The following is a 14157-nucleotide window of genomic DNA, read 5'->3' as shown; positions in this document are numbered from 1 at the left end:
GCCCCCCAAAAAAAATCTTTATAGGATGTTCCCCTCAATATACAAAGCAGGGGGGCCGCTCAAGAGTTCCCCCCACCCCGTCAATCTTCCTAGGATGTGCCCCCCCCAAATACAAAGCAGAGGTGGAGGAAAGCCAAACCTCCCCGCTAAAGAGATTCGGGCCCCCCAAATATATTTATAGAATGTGCTCCCCAATATAAAAAGCAGCGGGGTCGCTCGAGAGATTCCCCCCCCACCCTGTAAATCTTTATAGAATGTGCCCCCAATATACAAAACAGGGGGGCTGCGGAAAACCAAAGCTCAAGAGATTCGCCCCCCTGGACTACAACTCCCGTCATCCCTGAGCTCTGGCCTTGCTAGCTAGGAATGATGGGAGTTGCAGTCCAACAACATCTGGGGAGCCACAGCTGCTAGTCTCTGCTTCTCAATTTGTATTGTATAATTTGATGTACTATGGTATAGAAATTATTTCTCTTTAACTTTTATATGTTTATATGGATTTCTGGATTTTATATGGATTGATATGTTTATATGGATATATAACTTTTATATATTATATGGATTTCTCTTGAACTTTTATATGTTTATCTTATTCTCTTGGACTAGTCTAATCATGGTTTAATGTTACTTTATTGGATGTTGCTTGCTTATTTTAAAGTTTTCTTTTATTATCACATTTTTCTATTGCATTCGATTATCAGGTGTACATTTTTTGCTTCTCCACCTTGCAAACCGCCTTGAGTCTTGTAAGGTAGAAAGACGGTATACAAATAAAAAATGATGATGATGATGATGATGATTTATTTATTATTATTTATGATGGTGATTTCTCTCCTTCTTCCACGGCCCTCGGTACCGTGTTCCAGATGCGAGATCGCTCCCTTGCGGCGGGTCAGGCCACATGACCCACGCTCCCCTTTCCAGCTCTTCCATCCCGTGCTCCCGAATCCGGGCAGCGGACGCCCCGCCCCCCCAAATACACACACCCCCTGGCTGATTTTCAGATTTCCCTTGAATACCCCCCCCAAAATACCTTGAATACCCCCCCCAAAAAAAAACCCCACAGTTATGAAGGAAGGAAGGAAGGAAGGAAGGAAGGAAGGAAGGAAGGAAGGAAGGAAGGAAGGAAGGAAGGAAGGAAGGAAGGAAGGAAGGAAGGAAGGAAGGAAGATAGATCACCAAAGCTACCACCCCGGGAAAGCGGGACGCCGCCCGGTCTGCCCGGCGAACCCGGAGCTCCATTCTTCCTCCTGCTCCTCCTCCCTCCGCCCTCCAAGCTGGAGTGGCTAGAAGGGAAAGCCGCCCGAGGAAGCAGACCCTCCGAGCACCCCTTTCTCTCCCGGGATAGAAGAATCCAGCCCAGTTTCTGCCGGGATCCCGGAAGGTTCCGCTGTTCTGTGGGACGTCCCTATTTCCATCGGAGAAATGTCGGAGGCTATGCCAACGTCCACCGCCGGAGGGGAGACTTTTTTAAATAAATCCCTGCGGTTACGAACAGGAGAAATAAACGGAGAGTCATGCAGGGGGAGTTTGCGAAGGCGGAAAGCCGTCTGACCTTTCCCCTTTTGGAATACCACCCGCCCAATATCTCCTGACAGCACTGCTGGGATAACAGTCACATGGTATTAAGCATGTCCTACTAGATATTATATGAGTCCTTAAATTTATTTCAGTTGGTAGATGAGAAACCAAATGGCCACGTCACCAGCACTTTGGTTTTAAAGGAGTTGCGCATTGCTAGCATTAAAGACCAGTTGCAAAATAGTTCATGTTGCTTCCTTAAAGAATAAATAAATCACTCAATAGTGCTTACTGGTAAAGCTGTCATAAGGTAGGTACTTTTCTTGCCTTAAATAACCACTCCACATTCTCATGAGTTCCTGCTTGGCCATGAGTAAAAGTGACCTGAAGTATCCTACTGCTGGGAGCCCCTCCACTTTCCATTTCACTACTCCTTGGCTTTGCCACTATAATAAAAGACCCTGAGGCTGCTGTAATCTATCTCATAGCCATGACTATGTTACTGTCTCTTGAAGAGTTCCCACCTAGCTAATACTGAACTACCTGGCTGGTTTTCATGCACTCAGATTTTTCACTTGAAACATTAGGAGCGAATATATATCTTTGGCTGCAATTTTATGCACACTCTGAATAAGGTCCATTAAACAGTGGAACTTTAGAACTGCAATCATAAACACACCACAGAGTAAGTCCTTTGCTTACAACTGTTACTTTCAAGTATATGGATATAGAAGTGCACTCTTAAGTACAGTCCATAGCATTCCATCATTTGCCTCCAGGAGACATATTGCTTCTGACTGTGCTCCCCACTCCACCCACCCACCCTGTGCCCCCACCCTGCTTCCTGCTTTCTTCCAGGTGTTCCTTTCCAAAAAGTAACAGGGAGTGTGGGAAGGAGAGTCATGTGCATTGAAACACCAATTATGGCTGATATAAATTATTTCAGTTACAATAAAGCAGTGATGGAGAACCTCAAACTTGAAGGCCAGTTTAGGCCTGGCAAGGGTGGCAGTTTGATTTGGGATGCCCTTTTCCCAGCCCAGTCCACCTTTCAAATGTAGCCTGCAAGGAGTAGAGGTGATAAGGTATAAAGTAAAAGCCAATGGAGATAATAGGTTGCATTTCCATGTCTCTTTGCATGCGTGGGCGCGCGCGCACACACACACACACACACACACACACACACACACACATACACACACAAAGAGAGAAGTCTACAGGTTGGGAGATGGGTTTTAAGCTTCTGTGACACAGGAGGCTTTATGTTGAGGCTTAGCTTTTGTCCCATGTTGTTATCTCATCTAGGGAATTTTTAATCGAAATTCTCCCAAGAATGTTTCTACATCCATAAATTGGCATAAAGTCACTCTCCCTTAAGTGAATCCTGAGATTTGGGAGAAGAAACAATGGAAGAGGACTGGAAAAAATTTAAGGACTATTTACAAAAATATTATAAGTTGTATGAATGTTAAGAATTTGCACAATTTGGAAGTTTTAGCTTCAGCAATTAGATTTGGTGAAACAGGAAATTAAGTGATAATTAAGAAAAGGTTGAAATTTAAAGTAATATTATGTTTAATTTAAGGTATAAGTAACTGATAAAAAGTATTTTAAATCTAAAAACGTAATATCTGAAAGGTACAAAATAAGACATGAAACAAGGTAATAATTTGCTGATATTTTCATTGTAAAGAACGCAGGGTGAGGAAGATGCGGGGAAGTCCAGTAGGTTGTATAAAAAAGCTTTGGAAAGTTGGTCTTTTTCTTCTTTCTTTTTTTTTCTTTTTCTTATTTCTTTCTTGTATTTTTTGTATGTCTGGAGTTTGTATCTGAAAAATGTAATAAAAATATTTTTTAAAAAAATAAGTAAATCCTGAAAACTGTAGTTCTTGCAAAGTTCAAGAGATCTCCAGCTGAGAACCTTGCACTTAACCAGTATTCCCAGTATTGTATGGGGAAAGCCATGACTGTTTAAATTCCTATACTACTCATATAATTATTAGTGTGAATATGTCTTAATCTCTGCTGTGTTGTAGCATGTATCAAGAAAGTTATGTAATGAAAGGAAAGTCTGAGCAGAGTAGGAAATTTGTTGTATAAGTTGTGGACTTTCTTTTAGTGAAGGACTTGATGGGCAACTTAATAGGGGGAAACACCCCCTTCCAAGGCCCTCTGTTTAGGGGACTCCTGCGGCTGATGGCCAACCCAGCTGCTCCTGCATCCCTTCGAGGTTCTCCACCTCCTGCCGTCAAAGAGCAAGACGGAGAGAAAGTAGGTGGAGACAGTGGAGCTTATCAACACTTTCACCACTAAAACAGAGGTAACAGGGGAAATGTAATATGACGAAGGTAACTGTCACTAAAGTGGTGGCAAAAATGGAGAATTAAGCTGGGACCAGCACTGAAGGGGCCATGAAGAGGCACAGGAATGCTAGAGGCAGTGGAAAAGTGAAGGCAACAGGAAACCTTAACTGGAGCACTTTCTAACTAGAATTCACAAGAAAATTCATTGATGAATAAGGCAGTGGTGGGAGAGACTACACATGAGGTTTTTTAAAACAAAAAAACACCTTGAGCCATAATGTATGTAAATTGATTAAGGCTTGCCAGCTTTAACAGCAGCTTGATATGCAAACTTTGTGTTTTTCCCAACAAAGTCATTCCATTCATACAATGAAACTTCCCCTCCTTCTTCTCCTCTCCTCTCCTTCCCTTCCCCCCCCCCCAAAAAAAATCTGTTCTGGGTTTTACCCCAACCCTCCTGAGGAGATTTGAGGAGAGGGAAGGAAAGTTCCCTTGATAAAGCAGAAGTCTTTGTGGAATGGGAGGCATTTGTTAGGTGCAAAATGTGTTTATTATCTACATATCCTGAAGACCTTCACTTGCTGATTTTTGCAGAACAAGCTGCTGTTAAAAGGCACAAGTGTAATTCCATTACCACCCTGGTCAGTTGGCAGCCCTACCTGCAGTACACACAACAACCTTAAAACTTTCTCACCACCTTCCAAACTTTTGGCACTGCCCTTAGATTCCGTAGCTACTTTTTGTGGATCAGTGCCTTCCTACCCTTTAGTCCTTGTCAGGTTAAACAAGGGACAGGGAAGCATGCTGCCTTCCAGATATTGTTAGGCTTACAGTTTTCAACATCCCTGACCACTGGCCATGCTGGCTAGAGCTGATGGGAGTTGGGAGTCTTAACACCTAGAGAGCCACATGTTCCCATCCCTGCATTAAACTCTGTGCTGCTGCCATCTGTTTTCAATGCAAGTTTCCTTTCCATTCCAGTTGTAGCTTTCGCATGCTATCTTATTGACTGTATCTCTATGTAAGTGGAATGAGTCATTGCCACGGGTTCTACCCTGTTGAGATGACTTTTGTGGGAACCAGCCAGTGGGGAATGGTTTAATCTAGAAGAGGGAAACCCGTGGCCTTCTAGATTTTGTTGGACTACATCCCTGACCATTAGTCAAACTGGCTGAGGCAAATGGGAGCTGGGATCCTATATCATCCAGAGGTCTCCTACCCCTGGTTTGCACAGTCTCTCCCCAAACTACTCTTCCAAACAGTACTGCGACTTCAAAGGCTGATTTTAATATTTAAACAACCTTTGGAAGAGCATTATATGTAATGTGTAATTTATCCTCTGGGTGGGAGTCACAGTATCTGAACTAACAAGGGTTTAGGTGTGTTGGTTTTAATGGATTAAAAGGTTACAGGGAAACGGTCCAGAAATACTGTAATATGCTGGATGCAATCCAAAAATTATATATTTGAATATAGGAGTCGGTGTTCCAGTACAATTAACTGAAGTGTTACTGTCATGAAGGCAAACGTTGAAGAGTACGCTATGAAGAACGCATCCTGTTCTCTGAAATTCTTTTGAAACAGGACAAGCATCTCCACCCATGATACTCTCTTTAGATGTTGATGTCCTGAATAATTTCATGCTCTTCCTCTTTATAATAATGACTTAATGGCTTTTATTGATTACTACTAGCCAGAATGACACTTCAATATCCACATAAAAACTTGAAATCTAAATCTAAAGATTATGCATTCCCTTTGCATCATATATCAATTAGGTGCCAGGCAAAAACATTCCTCTTCTCCCAGGCCTTTAGCTAATTAAGCAACCAGTGGTCTTTTAAGCTGGGGGGGAGGTTTCTTTGTAATTATGCTATATAATGTTGTGTTTTTATATTGTAAACCACCCTGTGATCTTCAGATGAAGGGCAGTATAGAAATTTAAGTAAGAATAACAATACAGAAGAAAATAGAAGAAATGAAGCACAGTAGTCATTTGCATAATTGATTATTGTGATTTTATTGTTCTATTGATGCTCAGAGTGGCTAACAGTGTAGATGAAAAAGAATCATAGCAATTAACAGTATGAAACAGATAATACATTATCACAGGAAAATCACAATGAAGTCAGGCAGCAGTGAGGTCTACAATTACACATTAAAAGCCTACGGCAATAAAAATAAAAATACCTTCAGTTTCCGGGGTGGGGGTGGGGGATCAAGGAGGGTTTCTGATGGATTTCAACAAGGAGACCAGAAACACGGCAGCACCACACAAAAAGCCATGTCTCTTATGCTTGCCTGACACAATGAAGTAAGTGGCAGGGAGAGCAGGGATTCATTCACAGTGTAACCCTAACCATGTCAACTCAGAAGCAAGTGCTATTGAATTCAAGGGAGCTGACTCCTAGGTAAGTGGAGCTGGAATTGCAGCCTTGGTGCCCGGGCCCTCCTTAAGGTGACTGATTCATAATAATTTAGAGATTTAAATGCCAAAAATAGCATCTTGAATTAGGTCTAGAATCAAATTGGTATGCAATGGAACTAATGAAATATCAGAGTTATGGTTTAGACCTGCATATTGGAGCCTGCTTCTGATGTGCTTGCTCTCCCGTCCTGGCCGTGCCCTGTCACTGTTGGCCAAAATATACCAAGCTCTGTGAAGAGGAAATGATTTAAAAAGTTTTGGTGGAGCAGAGCAGCAGGCCACAGAAGTAATTATCTTGCCTCTGCGTGTTTAAGATGTATATAACACCCTTGGGTGCTCACCACTGATCACTTATCCCTTCCAGCACTATGCCAATGGAGGTCTTCAGCAGTATCCTTAGATTTTGTTCCTATGAATATTAATATATGAGACAAAGTCCGAGCTAGAAATTTCAGGACTACAACCCTGCAGCTGGTTGTGCCATCCTGTGCCCCATACTTAACAAACATAAAAAATAAAATAAACCATGAGATGCTTGACCATTATGTCTTGCCCAAAGCTTCCAGGTAGTAAAGGTGGTTGTTACAATGTTAGAGCCCTTAGAAGTTGAGGGCAACATACCTGGTTTCCCCTCTCATTTTATCCTCACAACCCCCCTGCAAGGTGGGTTAGGCTGAGAGTGATCGACCCAAAACAAACAGCAAGGCCAAATCCTTCCTCATTTTATTTCCGAACTCCCAACATAACTTGATTTTCTCTAATGAAACTTTAAGAAGACGTAAGAGTTTAAGAAACCCACAAAGAAGAAGAAGAAGAAGAAGAAGAAGAAGAAGAAGAAGAAGAAGAAGAAGAAGAAGAAGAATATAATGCATCCTATATGCATCATAGGAAACATGATACACAACAGGTCAATGCTATTTCATAGAATTGTAGAATTGTAGAGTTGGAAGGGACCCCGAGGGTCATCTAGGCCAACCCTCTGCAGTGCAGGGATCTCAACTAAAGCATCCAGGACAGATGGCCATCCAACCTCTGCTTAAAAGCCTCCAAGGAAGAAGAGTCTTGTGGGAGTCCGCTCCACTGTCAAACAGCTCTTACCATCAGAAAGTTCTTCCTGTTTAGTTGGAAAGCTATGACCCTCGGCTGGAATAGCAACTGCTCAGTTTGTGGGCACTACAAAACCTGGGGTTTTCGCTGCAAAACAACTGCAAAGGTTTGGCACAGGTTTGGAGGGGATTCCAGATTTTGGTGTTTGTAGTTTATGTTAAGTATGAACCACCATGTTTGATGTATTAATCAGTACTGTATTAATTAGATTTGTACACTGCCTGAATGCCGCAACTGAGCTACCTGTTTGGGCACCTGGAGCAACGTACATGCCGTGCACCCAGGGGGAAGGGGGAGCCGCCCAGGGATGACTGCCCCCACTGCCCCCCTTCCTATGCCCCTGCCTGAATGATGCGGGAACTGCCTTATGTAACCAATTACCCAATTTGATGTTCACCACATTCTTTCAGAAGACAGCAAGCTAAACCTCTGAATACATAAATATTTTAAGAGGGATCCAGATAATACACATATCTACTCAAAAGTTAATCCAACTGAATTCAATGGGGGATAATTCATGGTAAGTGTGTACAGGATTGCAGTCTCTGTTCCCATTGAAATCAACAGGCTTAAGTCATGACTAGCCTGTCTCACTGGTTTCACTGGGACATGAGTGGAACTGACACAATCCAGTGCTTTCCCCCCTAGAAAAATAGGTGCCACAAAAATGGCATATGCAACAACTAGGTACTTCAAGAAACCCAGCAAATATGCACAAGTCCCTTACACCAGGCCCTTTGATTGAAGCCTCTGTTTCTAGAATCAGATTGCTTTCACTGTGCTCAGGGCAGGAGGTCTCAAATTTTGCACCAGGGAAAGCTGGATTTTCTCCTGTAAAGATCATGTACTTTTTATAGCCTTCCAATTTTTTGCATAATTTTTACTGTCTAAGATAATTGGAATTTTTGAGATATTCTGCCCTAACATGTTAATCTCAGAATTCAGCAACTGCCCATCCGTACAATGACTCAGAGCACTGGTTGTTGCAGGCTGTTGTGGGAATGACTTGAATAACTGTGCTGCTCAAATAATGAAAAATATGAAATTAATATTTAAATGTAGTGTTTAAATGTAGTAGTATATTTTTCAAACAAAGAAAAATGAGTTGAATAATACAAAACATGGCCTTCCAGGGTAAGCATTTGAAATGAAGGTTGGCTTTTGTTTGTTCTGTTTGTGGTTTCAAGGACCCTACCTTTCAACATTTATAAGAGCCTTAAAGGTAACTTTGGCATCTACCCATCAGGAGTTCAAACGTTCAGCTCCATTATTTCTGTTCTGTTCAACAGCAACCTGTGAAGGCACAAGTGCAAGAGGGAGAATAGGAATGAGAAGGCAAATAGAAACAAGAAGAGCAAAGCCTGAAAAAGCAACAAATAAAATGAAGGAGAAAAGCTGGAAAATTAATGCTGGCTTACAACCATTTTTTTAAATGTGACGCCAGCATAAGGTAGTTCTCTCTCTTTTTTTAATAAGATATTTATTAAAGTTTTACAAATTTTATCAAACACAACAATACAAACTAACAAAAACAAAAAAAGAACAAGTATAATTTCAAAGCCTTATTTTCTTAAAACTTACTTCACCGACCTCCTCATACCTCCCCTTTCTGCATTCCCAATTCAAATATTATGTTCAGCAAATCCTCACAGCATAAGGTAGTTCTCAAAAGCAGTCGCTTTCTTCACTTACAGGTGAAGCTGCTGGAACGCTGTCCCATGAACAAAGTTTACTATGCACACTACATTTGCATGACATGGTTAGCCAGGCTATGGCTTACTGAGGCTTCAAAGGTGCAGGCCAGGGATGTTTGGCAACATCTGGAGGGTCAAAGTTGCTCACACCTTTGCTAAACCAATTTTTGGCTTAATTCAGTGCATCAGTAAAAAGAACTGAGGGAGCATGGGAACTAAAGTGGCTGTGAGCCCCTCTCTGGAAGCCCACATTTGCACAGTCTCAGTAAGCCTCAGTTTGGCTTATTGTGTTGTGTGACTCAGCTTACAGAATAATAATAATAATAATAATAATAATAATAATAATAATATTTGCGGCTTCCAACAAAATATTAAAATGCAACAGTCCATCAAACATTAAAAGCTTCCCTAAACAGGGCTGCCTTCAGATGTCTTCTAAAAGTCTGGTAGTTGTTTTTCTCTTTGACATCTGGTGGGAGGGTGTTCCACAGGGAAGGCGCCACTACCAAGAAGGCCTTCTGCCTGGTTCCCTATATCTTTGCTTCTCGCAGTGAGGTAACCGCCAGAAGGCCCTCGACACTGGACCTCAGTGTCCGGTCAGAATGAATGGGAGTGGAGACGCTCCTTCAGGTATACTGGACAGAGACTGTATAGGGCTTTAAAGGTCAGCACCAATACTTTGAATTGTGCTCAGAAATGTACTGGGAGCCAATGTAGGTCTTTCAAGACTTGTGTTATGTGGTCTTGTCTGCTGCATTCTGGATTAGTTGTAGTTTCCGGGTCACCTTCAAAGGTAGCCCCACAAAGAGCACATTGCAGTAGTCCAAGCAAGAGATAACTAGAGCATGCACCACTCTGGCAAGACAGTCTGCAGGCAGGTAGGGTCTCAGCCTGCATACCAGATGGAGCTGGTAAATAGCTGCCCTGGACACGGAATTGACCTGCGCCTCCATGGACAGCTGTGAGTCCAAAATGACTCCCAAGCTGCACATCTGGTCCTTCAGGGGCACAGTTACCCCATTCAGGACCAGGAAATCCTCCACACCTGCCTGCCTTCTGTCCCCCCCCCAAAGTACTTCTGTCTTGTCAGGATTCAACCTCAATCTGTTAGCCGCCATCCATCCGCCAGACACTCACACAGGACCTTCACAGCCTTCACTGGTTCTGATTTGAAAGAGAGGTAGAGCTGGGTATTATCTGCATACTGATGAACACCCAGCCCAAACCCCCTGATGATCTCTCCTAGCGGCTGCATGGAAAGCATGGGGGAGAGGACAGAACCCTGAGGCACCCCACAAGTGAGAGCCCAGGGATCTGAACACTCATCCCCCCACCATCACTTTCTGAACATGGCCCAGGAGGAAGGAGCGGAACCACTGTATAACAGTTCCCCCAGCTCCCAGCTCCTCTAGATGGTCCAGAAGGATGTTATGGTCGATTGTATCAAAGGCTGCTGAGAGATCCAGCAGAACTTCGAAACAGCTCTCACCTTTGTCCCAAACCCGCCGGAGATCATTGACCAGCACGACCAAGGCAGTTTCAGTCCCATGATGAGGCCTGAATCCCAACTGGAAGGGATCCAAATGGTCCGCTTCTTCCAGGCGTGCCTGGAGTTGTTCAGCAACCACTCGCTCAATCACCTTGCCCAAGAATGGAAGATTTGAGACTGGAAGATAGTTGGCCATATTGGCCGCATCTAAAGATGTTTTTTTAAGAAGTGGTTTGATAACCGCCTCTTTCAGCTGGTCTGGGAAGGCTCCCTCACGGAGGGAAGCATTCACCATCCCACAAAGGTCATTGCCCAGCCCTTCCTGGCTAGCTTTTATAAGCCAGAATGGGCAAGGATCAAGGAGACAGGGCTGTCCCTGAATAAGTCTGGCCCAACTCATAGCCGCGGACATGCCTTAGACCTGGTGTTCATTTCTATGGATGTTGGTGAACTGACACTAAAAGCGAAACGAAAGAAGTGCCACGGTCAGATCACTTCCTGGTGCAACTGGACTTCTCCATGACCCTTCCCCTCTGCAGGAGGTGGGACCGATTCAGATGGTCCGCCCCTGCCACTTGATCCAAATGGTTTCCAGAGAGTGGTAGGGGATGCTTTATCCCATGTTTATGGCCTTTCAGCTGATTCCCTGGTGGCCCACTGGCAAGTTAGCCAGGGCTATTGACTGTTTGGCTCAGAAGCGCCCTCTCCCATTGCATGGAGCTCTTTGGCAAACTTCTGTACCTGTTTGTCTGCCCTTGAGGTATAAATGGTATCATCAACAAAGACTAACACAATTTCCTGTGACTCTCCTGACCCTTTAAGGTACAGGCAGCTGTCAGCAATACTCTTCCTGAAACCTAGCTTCTCTAAAGCTTCATTGAGGCACATTGAGCTAAACCATTGAGCTTCCAGTGTCATGGGGAGTTCTGTGGTGGTTTGGAGTTGGGGTAAGTGGTATACTTGCTTGCCCCCAGTAGTGCAGGACGAGAGGGGGTGTGAGGAGAACCTGAGCTTACAGGGTTAAACAGCTCAGAGTGTGTGTCCTGCCCTATTGTGGGGCAGAGAGACTCTGCGTCACTTCCGAGAGTCTCAGTTCTTTGTTTCGTCTGCTTTCGCTTTTGTCCGGGACAAACACGTTTGTGCGATGTTGCTGGATAATGGCTAGATTCTGCTGTAAATAAACTGCTTTTAGTTTTAGTAACTCTGCGTGAGAGCCTGATTTATGCACACCGATGCACAGAAAACAGAAGGCTTCGTTCCTGAAAGCTGTGTGACTCTGCTTTGCTCAGAGCTTTGGAATGTGTGCTGAGCAGCAGAAGCCTGCCGGACCTTATCTCTCTGAACAATAAATCTTCAGAGTGCGCACGCACAAGATGCCTCTTCTAGTGTCCCATTTCGACCAGCGGACGGACCTCTGGAACGGATTATGTCCGTAAGTAGAGGTTCCGCTGTACAGTAAAAAACAAACTCATCTAAAGAAAAAGAAAAGAAAAAGAGATAGAAGAATGCAAACTCCTGTCTCACAGATACTGAATGACTTACCTTTTGTCCCATGCATAAAAGGTGCACCCTCCCAGCTCTCACCTGAGAGCATCCCTTTCTTCCCTCAGCCTCTCACCCTGGGGAATCTCCCCTTCCCTGCCTCTCACACAGGGTCCTTCACTAACTATTCATTGCCTTCATCTGAATGCAATTCATTCTTTAATCTAGAGTAGAGGACAACAGCAACAGAAAATAAGTCAAAACAAAAACAAAATAACACAAAAAGAGGAGGAACAAATATCACAAAAAGGATCAGAGAGGAATAAAGAATAAAATACAAATACAAAGGACTTCCAACTTCTTGATGAATACAACTTATGGAATGCAATAAAGATTATCATTGCTGATACAACCAGTGTTAACACTGGGGAAAATAATGGCGTTGTCAAATTGCAACGAATGTTCTCAGGCAAGGATGTCTTATCAGTTGCCAGCATCACTTATCAGTTGCCAGGATCACGTTCTGGACAAGATTCTCAGAGTGTTCATGGACAGGGAACTTGGTGGTAACACCAGATCTCCCAATATGGAATATCCATTTATGTCTCAACTGATGAACAAATATGAGGAATTGAAAGCAAAGTTTGTGAATGGAACAGAAGAAATCCTCAGTAAAGCAGGCTGGAGAGATGATATGAACATTTTATACTATCTTACATGAGTGTTCAGATTCCTTGAGGAAAAAGGGGTTGTTTTTTCCCCATTGGCTAAGTTTACGGAAGTTCCTAACAAAAGCAATGCCAGGTGGAATTCAAGAGCCATTCTCACTGTCCTTGTATTCATTCTTATGCCTACAACAAGAAAGACTTTGGAGAAAGTACGCAGACTCGTTTCATATGGCTTGGCAGTCTATTGGTTTACTAATCAGATGTACAATGAAAATGACTTCAATAACTTGGCAGAAACATTGAAACCTTACAAAAAAGCACTGTGGGTATTAGAGAATCAATGGAAGCAGGGGCCATCGGTACTTCAGATACCAAGAAGTAATCAGTTCACAGAACATACAATCAAAGTGATGTGGGAACTTTATGGAGCTTGCAGCAGAAACAGACAAACTGCAGCCTCGATTTATTCTAAGCAATAAGAAGAGATATACAATGTACAAAACATTGTACAATTATTAGAAAAATTGCAGGCTCCATTTTACCTGTATGTTGTGCATATTACATAATATACAGTTACATATACAAAAATCAATTTATTGATTTTAGAGTGACCTTTTTTCAAAATATTTGGAAATGACAATTCATTCCTTTGTTTTTAGTCAAAAGTTCAGGAACATGAGGTTGCAAAAATGTTATAACCCTATTGTACGTACAAATTTCTTCAAAATATTTGAAATGATCACTCCAAGATAACAGCCAGTTATTCTTCCTTCTGCTAGATGATGGGCATCTCAAGTTCATTTTCCATCCACACAAAAAGTCCAAAAGAGGTTGTGAGCACCGTTATCAACATTAGTTTTCCTCCAGTTCAGCATACCAGCTTTGCCTCCAATACTGAGAAACAATACTTCCTTAAATCCTTATCCCCACAGGGTTTTCTTTGCTGTGTTGATATACTAAGACTGTGAGCCATAATCATTACTTATTGAGGGTTTTTTACAGAGAGAAAAAATGGCTTCTGCTTTCTACTCTTCCATTTTTTCCACAAGCATTGTCATTGGCTTAGAAGCACTTTCCTTTAATTTGAAACCAAATTTTACAGAATCTTTTCCTTCTCAGCTTTGCGTCTGCCAGTTCAGTATATTCATTAATCTTTCCACCCGTGGTTTCCTTCTCTTCCTCTGACATAAATCCACACTTTGACCTCCCAACACCTGTCTTTCGATGCACTTTGACCTCCCAACACCTGTCTTTCGATGCTGACATTCACTGCCTCCAGCATTCCCATTCCCTTCTTCTGCTCTGGCATTCCTCCATCAGTATCTCCCCCCCCCCCCCAGCACTATTTAACTTCTCCACCGTCAGCTTCACCCAAACCATCTTTGTTCACCATTCCGTGCAGTTTTCCTCTAAGTTCTCTCTCAGCTGATCATTCAAGAGATGCCACATTACAGAAACGATGCGT

The sequence above is a fragment of the Podarcis liolepis genome (assembly GCF_965112155.1).
Source record: "Podarcis liolepis genome assembly, chromosome: 11".
NCBI classification, from domain to species: Eukaryota; Metazoa; Chordata; class Lepidosauria; order Squamata; family Lacertidae; genus Podarcis; species Podarcis liolepis.
The sequence above is the reverse complement of the archived record's forward strand: the minus strand, read 5'-3'. Positions refer to the sequence as shown.